The sequence below is a fragment of the Lepus europaeus genome, chromosome 23 (genome assembly GCF_033115175.1).
Source record: "Lepus europaeus isolate LE1 chromosome 23, mLepTim1.pri, whole genome shotgun sequence".
Taxonomy (NCBI): Eukaryota; Metazoa; Chordata; class Mammalia; order Lagomorpha; family Leporidae; genus Lepus; species Lepus europaeus.
Window position 1 is genome coordinate 3,313,763 of NC_084849.1, and position 12,995 is coordinate 3,326,757.

The window sequence follows — 12,995 nt, forward strand, 5'->3', positions numbered from 1 at the left end:
ACAAACATGATATTTCTGTTTGTATAGATGACATTTTATGCACTTGCCTAACTAAAAGACTTTGCTTTTCTCCAAAACCATTTGTACTGTTATTTTCTCGATCCATTGCATACGAATTCCACACCAGTTTCTCCGGATATGACTGGATGAAACCGAAATATCCGGTTGATTTTTGCCTAACTCAATCCCAGATATTGTTACCGCCTCTGTGTTTGTTTATTCCAGATATTATCCAGAGACTTTTTTGTTTTGAATGTTTTTTATCAGGGAACATTTAATTTTCTGCTTGGAAACACTAATTCTTTCCACTTGGAGACACCAGCTCCACACATTTGTATTTTCTAGGGAGAAAGCTAGCGGAACTGTGGCAAACAAACATGATATTTCTGTTTGTGTAGATGACATTTGATGCATTTGCCTGACGAAAACACTCTGCTTTTCTCTAAAACCATTTCTACTGTGATTTTCTCGGTCCATTGCATACGAATTCCACACCAGTTTGTCCGTATATGCCTGGATGAAAACGGAAATATCTGGTTTTGTTTTGGCTAACTCAATCCCAGATATTACTACAGCCTCTGTTTGTTTTTTTCTGGATATTATCCACAGATTTTATTGTTTAGAATGTTTTTAATCGGGGAACATTTTACTTTTAGCTTGGATATAGTAATTGCTTCCACATGAAGACACCATCTCTACATATTCATATTTTCTAGGGAGAAAGCTAGAGGAACTGCGGCAAACAAACATGATATTTCTGTTTGTATAGATGACATTTGATGCATTTGCCTGACGAAAACACTCTGCTTTTCTCCAAAACCATTTCTACTGTGATTTTCTCGGTACATTGCATATGAATTCCACACCAGTTTATCAGGATATGACTGGATGAAACCGGAAATATCCGGTTTTGTTTTGGCTAACTCAATCCCAGATATTACTACAGCCTCTGTTTTTTTTTCTGGATATTATCCACGGTCTTTATTGTTTTGAATGTTTTTTTTCAGGAAACATTTAATTTTCTGCTTTGAATAACTAATTGTTTCCACATGGAGACACCAGCTCTACACATTCATATTTTCTAGGAAGAAAGCTAGAGGAACTGCGGCAAACAAACATGATATTTCTGTTTGTATAGATGACATTTGATGCACTTGCCTAACGAAAATACTTTGCTTTCCTCCAAAACAATTTCTACTGTGATTTTCTCAGTCCATTGCATATGAATTCCACACCAGTTTGTCCAGATATGACTGGATGAAACCCGAAATATCTGGATTTGCTTTGGCTAACTCAATCCCAGATATTGTTACCGCTTCTGTGTTTGTGTATTCCAGATATTATCCAGAGACTTTATTGTTTTGTATGTTTTTTATCAGGGAACATTTAATTTTCTGCTTGGAAACACTAATTGGTTCCACATGGAGACACCAGCTCTACACTTTCGTATTTTCTAGGGAGAAAGCTAGAGGAACTGCGGCATTCAAACATGATCTTTCTGTTTGTATAGATGACATTTGATGCACTTGCCTAACGAAAAGACTTTGCTTTTCTCCAAAACCATTTTTACTGTTATTTTCTCGGTCCATTGCATACGAATTCCACACCAGTTTGTCCGGATATGACTGGATGAAACCGAAAATATCCGGTTGATTTTTGCCTAACTCAATCCCAGATATTGTTACCGCCTCTGTGTTTGTGTATACCTGATATTATCCACGGTCTTTATTGTTTTGAATGTTTTTTTTCAGAAAACATTTAATTTTCTGCTTTGAATAACTAATTGTTTCCACATGGAGACACCAGCTCTACACATTCATATTTTCTAGGAAGAAAGCTAGAGGAACTGCGGCAAACAAACATGATATTTCTGTTTGTATAGATGACATTTGATGCACTTGCCTAACGAAAAGACTTTGCTTTCCTCCAAAACCATTTCTACTGTGATTTTCTCAGTCCATTGCATATGAATTCCACACCAGTTTGTCCAGATATGACTGGATGAAACTGGAAATATCTGGATTTGTATTGGCTAACTCAATCCCAGATATTGTTACAGCTTCTGTGTTTGTTTATTCCAGATATTATCCAGAGACTTTATTGTTTTGTATGTTTTTTATCAGGGAACATTTAATTTTCTGCTTGGAAACACTAATTGGTTCCACATGGAGACACCAGCTCTACACTTTTGTATTTTCTAGGGAGAAAGCTAGAGGAACTGTGGCAAACAAACATGATCTTTCTGTTTGTATAGATGACATTTGATGCACTTGCCTAACGAAAAGATATTGCTTTTCTCCAAAACCATTTTTACTCTTATTTTCTCGGTCCATTGCATAGGAATTCCAAACCAGTTTCTCCGGATATGGCTGGATGAAACCGGAAATATCTGGTTTTGTTTTGCCTAACTCAATACCAGATATTGTTACCTGCTATGTGTTTGTGTATTCCTGATATTATCCACGGTCGTTATTGTTTTGAATGTTTTTTTTTCAGGAAACATTTAATTTTCTGCTTGAAAACACTACTTCTTTCCACATGGAGACAGCAGCTCTACACATTCGTTTTTTCTAGGAAGAAAGCTAGAGGAACTGCGGCAAACAAACATGATATTTCTGTTTGTATAGATGACATTTGATGCAGTTGCCTAAAGAAAAGACTTTGCTTTTTTCCAAAACCATTTCTACTGTGATTTTCTCGGTCCATTGCATACGAATTCCACACCACTTTGTCCGGATATGCCTGGATGAAACCGGAAATTTCTGGTTTTGTTTTGGCTAACTCAATCCCAGATATTGTTACCGCGTCTGTGTTTGTGTATTCCAGATATTATCCAAGGACTTTATTGTTTTGAATGTTTTTTATCAGGGAACATTTAATTTTCTGCTTGGAAAAACTAATTCTTTCCACATGGAGACACCAGCTCCACACATTTGTATTTTCTAGGGAGAAAGCTAGAGGAACTGTGGCAAACAAACATGATATTTATGTTTGTGTAGATGACATTTGATGCATTTTCCTGACGAAAACACTCTGCTTTTCTCCAAAACCATTTCTAATGTGATTTTCTCGGTCCATTGCATACGAATTCCACACCACTTTTTCCGTATATGCCTGGATGAAACCGGAAATCTCTGGTTTTGTTTTGGCTAACTCAATCCCAGATATTGCTACAGCCTCTGTTTGTTTTTTTCTGGATATTATCCACAGGCTTTATTGTTTAGAATGTTTTTTATCAGGGAACATTTTACTTTTACCTTGGATATAGTAATTGGTTCCACATGAAGACACAATCTCTACATATTCATATTTTCTAGGGAGAAAGCTAGAGGAACTGCGGCAAACAAACTTGATATTTCTGTTTGTATAGATGACATTTGGTGCACTTGCCTAACGAAAAGACTTTGCTTTTCTCCAAAACCATTACTACTGTGATTTTCTCGGTACACTGCATACAAATTCCACACCAGTTTTGCGGATATGCCTGGATGAAACCGGAAATTTCTGGTTTTGTTTTGGCTAACTCAATCCCAGATATTGTTACCGCCTCTGTGTTTGTTTATTCCAGATATTATCCAAAGACTTTATTGTTTTGAATGTTTTTTATCAGGGAACATTTAATTTTCTGCTTGGAAACACTAATTCTTTCCACATGGAGACACCAGCTCCACACATTTGTATTTTCTAGGGTGAAAGCTAGAAGAACTGTGGCAAACAAACATGATATTTATGTTGGTGTAGATGACATTTGATGCATTTTCCTGACGAAAACACTCTGCTTTTCTCCAAAACCATTTAAACTGTGATTTTCTCGGTCCATTGCTTACGAATTCCACACCAGTTTGTCCGGATATGCCTGGATGAAAACGGAAATATCTGGTTTTGTTTTGGCTAACTCAATCCCAGATATTGCTACAGCCTCTGTTTGTTTTTTCTGGATATTATCCACAGGCTTTATTGTTTAGAATGTTTTTTTCAGGGAACATTTTACTTTTAGCTTGGATATAGTAATTGGTTCCACATGAAGACACCATCTCTACATATTCATATTTTCTAGGGAGAAAGCTAGAGGAACTGCGGCAAACAAACTTGATATTTCTGTTTGTATAGATGACATTTGGTGCACTTGCCTAACGAAAAGACTTTGCTTTTCTCCAAAACCATTTCTACTGGGATTTTCTCGGTCCGTTGCATACGAATTCCACACCAGTTTGTCCGGATATGACGGGATGAAACCGGAAATATCAGGTTTTGTTTTGGCTGACTCAATCCCAGATATTGTTACCGCCTCTGTGTTTGTTTATTCCAGATATTATCCAGAGACTTTATTGTTTTGAATGTTTTTTATCAGGGAACATTTAATTTCTGCTTGGTAACACTAATTCTTTCCACATGGAGACACCAGCTCCACACATTTGTATTTTCTAGGGAGAAATCTAGAGGAACTGTGGCAAACAAACATGATATTTTTGTTTGTGTAGATGACATTTGATGCATTTGCCTGAGGAAAACACTCTGCATTTCTCCAAAACAATTTCTACTGTGATTTTCTCGGTCCATTGCATAATAATTCCACACCACTTTGTCCGTATATGCCTGGATGAAAACGGAAATATCTGGTTTTTTTTTGGCTACCTCAATCCCAGATATTGCTACCGCCTCTGTTTGTTTTTTCTGGATATTATCCACAGACTTTATTGTTTAGAATGTTTTTTATCGGGGAACATTTTACTTTTAGCTTGGATATAGTAATTGCTTCCACATGAAGACACCATCTCTACATATTCATATTTTCTAGGGAGAAAGCTAGAGGAACTGTGGCAAACAAACATGATATTTCTGTTTGTATAGATGACATTTGATGCAATTGCCTAACGAAAAGACTTTGCTTTTCTCCAAAACCATTTGTACTGTTATTTTCTCGGTCCATTGCATACGAATTCCACACCAGTTTCTCCGGATATGACTGGATGAAACTGGAAATATCCGGTTGATTTTTACCTAACTCAATCCCAGATATTGTTGCCGCCTTTGTGTTTTTGTATTCCTGATATTATCCACGGACTTTATTTTTTTAAATTTTTTTTTCAGGAAACATTTAATTTTCTGCTTGGAAAAACTAATTCTTTCCACATGGAGACACCAGCTCTACACATTCATATTTTCTAGGAAGAAATCTAGAGGAACTGCGGCAAACAAACATGATATTTCTGTTTGTATAGATGACATTGATGCACTTGCCTAACGAAAAGACTTTGCTTTTCTCCAAAACCATTTGTACTGTGATTTTCTCGGTCCATTGCATACGAATTCCACACCAGTTTGTCCGGATATGCCTGGATGAAACCGGAAATATCTGGTTTTGTTTTGGCTAACTCAATCCCAGATATTGTTACTGCCTCTGTGTTTGTTTATTCCAGATATTATCCAGAGACTTTATTGTTTTGAATGTTTTTTATCTGGGAACATTTAATTTTCTGCTTGGAAAAACTAATTGGTTCCACATGGAGACAACAGCTCTACACATTCCTATTTTCTATGGAGAAAGCTAGAGGAACTGCAGCAAACAAACATGATATTTCTGTTTGTATAGATGACATTTGATGCACTTGCCTAACGAAAAGACTTTGCTTTTCTCCAAAACCATTTCTACTGTGATTTTCTTGGTCCATTGCATACGAATTCCACACCACTTTTTCCGTATATGCCTGGATGAAACCGGAAATCTCTGGTTTTGTTTTGGCTAACTCAATCCCAGATATTGCTACAGCCTCTGTTTGTTTTTTTCTGGATATTATCCACAGGCTTTATTGTTTAGAATGTTTTTTATCAGGGAACATTTTACTTTTACCTTGGATATAGTAATTGGTTCCACATGAAGACACAATCTCTACATATTCATATTTTCTAGGGAAAAAGCTAGAGGAACTGCGGCTAACAAACTTGATATTTCTGTTTGTATAGATGACATTTGGTGCACTTGCCTAACGAAAAGACTTTGCTTTTCTCCAAAACCATTACTACTGTGATTTTCTCGGTACACTGCATACAAATTCCACACCAGTTTTGCGGATATGCCTGGATGAAACCGGAAATTTCTGGTTTTGTTTTGGCTAACTCAATCCCAGATATTGTTACCGCCTCTGTGTTTGTTTATTCCAGATATTATCCAAAGACTTTATTGTTTTGAATGTTTTTTATCAGGGAACATTTAATTTTCTGCTTGGAAACACTAATTCTTTCCACATGGAGACACCAGCTCCACACATTTGTATTTTCTAGGGTGAAAGCTAGAAGAACTGTGGCAAACAAACATGATATTTATGTTGGTGTAGATGACATTTGATGCATTTTCCTGACGAAAACACTCTGCTTTTCTCCAAAACCATTTAAACTGTGATTTTCTCGGTCCATTGCATACGAATTCCACACCAGTTTGTCCGGATATGCCTGGATGAAAACGGAAATATCTGGTTTTGTTTTGGCTAACTCAATCCCAGATATTGCTACAGCCTCTGTTTGTTTTTTCTGGATATTATCCACAGGCTTTATTGTTTAGAATGTTTTTTTCAGGGAACATTTTACTTTTAGCTTGGATATAGTAATTGGTTCCACATGAAGACACCATCTCTACATATTCATATTTTCTAGGGAGAAAGCTAGAGGAACTGCGGCAAACAAACTTGATATTTCTGTTTGTATAGATGACATTTGGTGCACTTGCCTAACGAAAAGACTTTGCTTTTCTCCAAAACCATTTCTACTGGGATTTTCTCGGTCCGTTGCATACGAATTCCACACCAGTTTGTCCGGATATGACGGGATGAAACCGGAAATATCAGGTTTTGTTTTGGCTGACTCAATCCCAGATATTGTTACCGCCTCTGTGTTTGTTTATTCCAGATATTATCCAGAGACTTTATTGTTTTGAATGTTTTTTATCAGGGAACATTTAATTTCTGCTTGGTAACACTAATTCTTTCCACATGGAGACACCAGCTCCACACATTTGTATTTTCTAGGGAGAAATCTAGAGGAACTGTGGCAAACAAACATGATATTTTTGTTTGTGTAGATGACATTTGATGCATTTGCCTGAGGAAAACACTCTGCATTTCTCCAAAACAATTTCTACTGTGATTTTCTCGGTCCATTGCATAATAATTCCACACCACTTTGTCCGTATATGCCTGGATGAAAACGGAAATATCTGGTTTTTTTTTGGCTACCTCAATCCCAGATATTGCTACCGCCTCTGTTTGTTTTTTCTGGATATTATCCACAGACTTTATTGTTTAGAATGTTTTTTATCGGGGAACATTTTACTTTTAGCTTGGATATAGTAATTGCTTCCACATGAAGACACCATCTCTACATATTCATATTTTCTAGGGAGAAAGCTAGAGGAACTGTGGCAAACAAACATGATATTTCTGTTTGTATAGATGACATTTGATGCAATTGCCTAACGAAAAGACTTTGCTTTTCTCCAAAACCATTTGTACTGTTATTTTCTCGGTCCATTGCATACGAATTCCACACCAGTTTCTCCGGATATGACTGGATGAAACTGGAAATATCCGGTTGATTTTTACCTAACTCAATCCCAGATATTGTTGCCGCCTTTGTGTTTTTGTATTCCTGATATTATCCACGGACTTTATTTTTTTAAATTTTTTTTTCAGGAAACATTTAATTTTCTGCTTGGAAAAACTAATTCTTTCCACATGGAGACACCAGCTCTACACATTCATATTTTCTAGGAAGAAATCTAGAGGAACTGCGGCAAACAAACATGATATTTCTGTTTGTATAGATGACATTGATGCACTTGCCTAACGAAAAGACTTTGCTTTTCTCCAAAACCATTTGTACTGTGATTTTCTCGGTCCATTGCATACGAATTCCACACCAGTTTGTCCGGATATGCCTGGATGAAACCGGAAATATCTGGTTTTGTTTTGGCTAACTCAATCCCAGATATTGTTACTGCCTCTGTGTTTGTTTATTCCAGATATTATCCAGAGACTTTATTGTTTTGAATGTTTTTTATCTGGGAACATTTAATTTTCTGCTTGGAAAAACTAATTGGTTCCACATGGAGACAACAGCTCTACACATTCCTATTTTCTATGGAGAAAGCTAGAGGAACTGCAGCAAACAAACATGATATTTCTGTTTGTATAGATGACATTTGATGCACTTGCCTAACGAAAAGACTTTGCTTTTCTCCAAAACCATTTCTACTGTGATTTTCTTGGTCCATTGCATACGAATTCCACACCAGTTTGTCCGGATATGCCTGGATGAAACCGGAAATTTCTGGTTTTGTTTTGGCTAACTCAATCCCAGATATTGTTACCGCCTCTGTGTTTGTTTATTCCTGATATTATCCAAGGACTTTATTGTTTTGAATGTTTTTTTTCAGGAAACATTTAATTTTCTGCTTGGAAACACTAATTGTTTCCACATGGACACACCAGCTCTAGACATTCGTATATTCTAGGAAGATAGCTAGAGGGACTGTGGCAAACAAACATGATATTTCTGTTTGTATAGATGACATTTTATGCACTTGCCTAACGAAAATACTTTGCTTTTCTCCAAAACCATTTAAACTGTGAATTTCTCGGTCCATTGCATACGAATTCCACACCAGTTTCTCCGGATATGCCTGGATGAAACCGGAAATATCTGGTTTTGTTTTTGCTAACTCAATCCCAGATATTGCTACAGCCTCTGTTTATTTTTTCTGGATATTATCCACAGACTTTATTGTTTAGAATGTTTTTTATCGGGGAACATTTTACTTTTAGCTTGGATATAGTAATTGGTTCCACATCAAGACACTATCTCTACATATTCATATTTTCTAGGGAGAAAGCTAGAGGAACTGCGGCAAACAAACTTGATATTTCTGTTTGTATAGATGACATTTGGTGCACTTGCCTAACGAAAAGACTTTGCTTTTCTCCAAAACCATTTCTACTGGGATTTTCTCGGTCCATTGCATACGAATTCCACACCAGTTTCTCCGGATATGACTGGATGAAACCGGAAATATCTGGATTTGCTTTGGCTAACTCAATCCCAGATATTGTTACCGCTTCTGTGTTTGTTTATTCCAGATATTATCCAGAGACTTTATTGTTTTGAATGTTTTTTATCAGGGAACATTTAATTTTCTGCTTGGAAACACTAATTGGTTCCACATGGAGACACCAGCTCTACAGATTCGTATTTCCCAGGGAGAAAGCTAGTGGAACTGCGGCAAACACACATGATCTTTCTGTTTGTATAGATGACATTTGATGCACTTGCCTAACGAAAAGACTTTGCTTTTCTCCAAAACCATTAGTACTGTTATTTTCTCGGTCCATTGCATACGAATTCAACACGAGTTTGTCCGGATATTACTGGATGAAACCGAAAATATCCGGTTGATTTTTGCCTAACTCAATCCCAGATATTGTTACCGCCTCTGTGTTTGTGTATTCCTGATATTATCTACGGTCTTTATTGTTTTGAATGCTTTTTTTCAGGAAACATTTAATTTTCTGCTTGGAATAATTAATTCTTTCCAAATGGAGACACCAGCTTTACACATTCATATTTTCTAGGAAGAAAGTTAGAGGAACTGCGGCAAACAAACATGATATTTCTGTTTGTATAGATGACATTTGATGCACTTGCCTAACGAAAAGACTTTGCTTTTCTCCAAAACCATTTTAAGTGAGATTTTCTCGGTCCATTGCAGGCAAATTCCACACCAGTTTCTCCGGATATGACTGGATGAAACCGGAAATATCTGGTTTTGTTTTGGCTAACTCAATCCCAGATATTGCTACAGACTCTGTTTATTTTTTCTGGATATTATCCACAGACTTTATTGTTTAGAATGTTTTTTTTCAGGGAACATTTTACTTTTAGCTTGGATATAGTAATTGGTTCCACATCAAGACACTATCTCTACATATTCATATTTTCTAGGGAGAAAGCTAGAGGAACTGTGGCAAACAAACTTGATATTTCTGTTTGTATAGATGACATTTGGTGCACTTGCCTAACGAAAACACTCTGCTTTTCTCCAAAACTATTTCTACTGTGATTTTCTCGGTCCATTGCATACGAATTCCACACCAGTTTGTCCGGATATGACTGGATGAAACCGAAAATATCCGGTTGATTTTTGCCTAACTCAATCCCAGATATTGTTACCGCCTCTGTGTTTGTGTATTCCTGATATTATCCACGGTCTTTATTGTTTTGAATGTTTTTTTTCAGGAAACATTTAATTTTCTGCTTGGAATAACTAATTCTTTCCACATGGAGACACCAGCCCTACACATTCATATTTTCTAGGAAGAAAGCTAGAGGAACTGCGGCAAACAAACATGATATTTCTGTTTGTATAGATGACATTTGATGCACTTGCCTAACGAAAAGACGTTGCTTTTCTCCAAAACCATTTGTACTGTGATTTTCTCGGTCCATTGCATACGAATTCCACACCAGTTTCTCCCAATATGACTGGATGAAACCGGAAATATCTGGTTTTGTTTTGGCTAACTCAATCCCAGATATTGTTACCGCCTCTGTGTTTGTTTATTCCAGATATTATCCAGAGACTTTATTGTTTTGAATGTTTTTTATCAGGGAACATTAAATTTTCTGCTTGGAAACACTAATTGGTTCCACATGGAGACAACAGCTCTACACATTCCTATTTTCTATGGAGAAAGCTAGAGGAACTGCAGCAAACAAACATGATATTTCTGTTTGTATAGATGACATTTGATGCACTTGCCTAACGAAAAGACTTTGCTTTTCTCCAAAACCATTTTAAGTGAGATTTTCTCGGTCCATTGCAGGCAAATTCCACACCAGTTTCTCCGGATATGACTGGATGAAACCGGAAATATCTGGTTTTGTTTTGGCTAACTCAATCCCAGATATTGCTACAGACTCTGTTTATTTTTTCTGGATATTATCCACAGACTTTATTGTTTAGAATGTTTTTTTTCAGGGAACATTTTACTTTTAGCTTGGATATAGTAATTGGTTCCACATCAAGACACTATCTCTACATATTCATATTTTCTAGGGAGAAAGCTAGAGGAACTGTGGCAAACAAACTTGATATTTCTGTTTGTATAGATGACATTTGGTGCACTTGCCTAACGAAAACACTCTGCTTTTCTCCAAAACTATTTCTACTGTGATTTTCTCGGTCCATTGCATACGAATTCCACACCAGTTTGTCCGGATATGACTGGATGAAACCGAAAATATCCGGTTGATTTTTGCCTAACTCAATCCCAGATATTGTTACCGCCTCTGTGTTTGTGTATTCCTGATATTATCCACGGTCTTTATTGTTTTGAATGTTTTTTTTCAGGAAACATTTAATTTTCTGCTTGGAATAACTAATTCTTTCCACATGGAGACACCAGCCCTACACATTCATATTTTCTAGGAAGAAAGCTAGAGGAACTGCGGCAAACAAACATGATATTTCTGTTTGTATAGATGACATTTGATGCACTTGCCTAACGAAAAGACGTTGCTTTTCTCCAAAACCATTTGTACTGTGATTTTCTCGGTCCATTGCATACGAATTCCACACCAGTTTCTCCCAATATGACTGGATGAAACCGGAAATATCTGGTTTTGTTTTGGCTAACTCAATCCCAGATATTGTTACCGCCTCTGTGTTTGTTTATTCCAGATATTATCCAGAGACTTTATTGTTTTGAATGTTTTTTATCAGGGAACATTAAATTTTCTGCTTGGAAACACTAATTGGTTCCACATGGAGACAACAGCTCTACACATTCCTATTTTCTATGGAGAAAGCTAGAGGAACTGCAGCAAACAAACATGATATTTCTGTTTGTATAGATGACATTTGATGCACTTGCCTAACGAAAAGACTTTGCTTTTCTCCAAAACCATTTCTACTGTGATTTTCTCGGTCCATTGCATACGAATTCCACACCAGTTTGTCCGGATATGCCTGGATGAAACCGGAAATTTCTGGTTTTGTTTTGGCTAATTCAATCCCGGATATTGTTACCGCGTCTGTGTTTGTGTATTCCAGATATTATCCAAAGACTTTATTGTTTTGAATGTTTTTTTTCAGGAAACATTTAATTTTCTGCTTGGAAACACTAATTGTTTCCACAGGGACACACCAGCTCTACAAATTCGTATTTTCTAGGAAGAAAGCTAGTGGAACTGCGGCAAACAAACATGATCTTTCTGTTTGTATAGATGACATTTGATGCACTTGCCTAACGAAAAGACTTTGCTTTTCTCCAAAACCATTTGTACTGTGATTTTCTCGGTCCATTGCATACGAATTCCACACCAGTTTCTCCGGATATGACTGGATGAAACCGAAAATATCCGGTTGATTTTTGCATAGCTCAATCCCAGATATTGTTACCGACTCTGTGTTTGTGTATTCCTGATATTATCCACGGTCTTTATTGTTTTGAATGTTTTTTTTCAGGAAACATTTAATTTTCTGCTTGGAATAACTAATTCTTTCCACATGGAGACACCAGCCCTACAGATTCATATTTTCTAGGACGAAAGCTAGAGGAACTGTGGCAAACAAACATGATATTTCTGTTTGTATAGATGACATTTGATGGACTTGCCTAACGAAAAGACGTTGCTTTTCTCCAAAACCATTTCTACTGTGATTTTCTCGGTCCATTGCATACGAATTCCACACCAGTTTGTCCGGATATGACTGGATGAAACCGGAAATATCTGGTTTTGTTTTGGCTAACTCAATCCCAGATATTGTTGCCGCCTCTGTGTTTGTTTATTCCAGATATTATCCAGAGACTTTATTGTTTTGAATGTTTTTTATCAGGGAACATTAAATTTTCTGCTTGGAAACACTAATTGGTTCCACATGGAGACAACAGCTCTACACATTCCTATTTTCTATGGAGAAAGCTAGAGGAACTGCAGCAAACAAA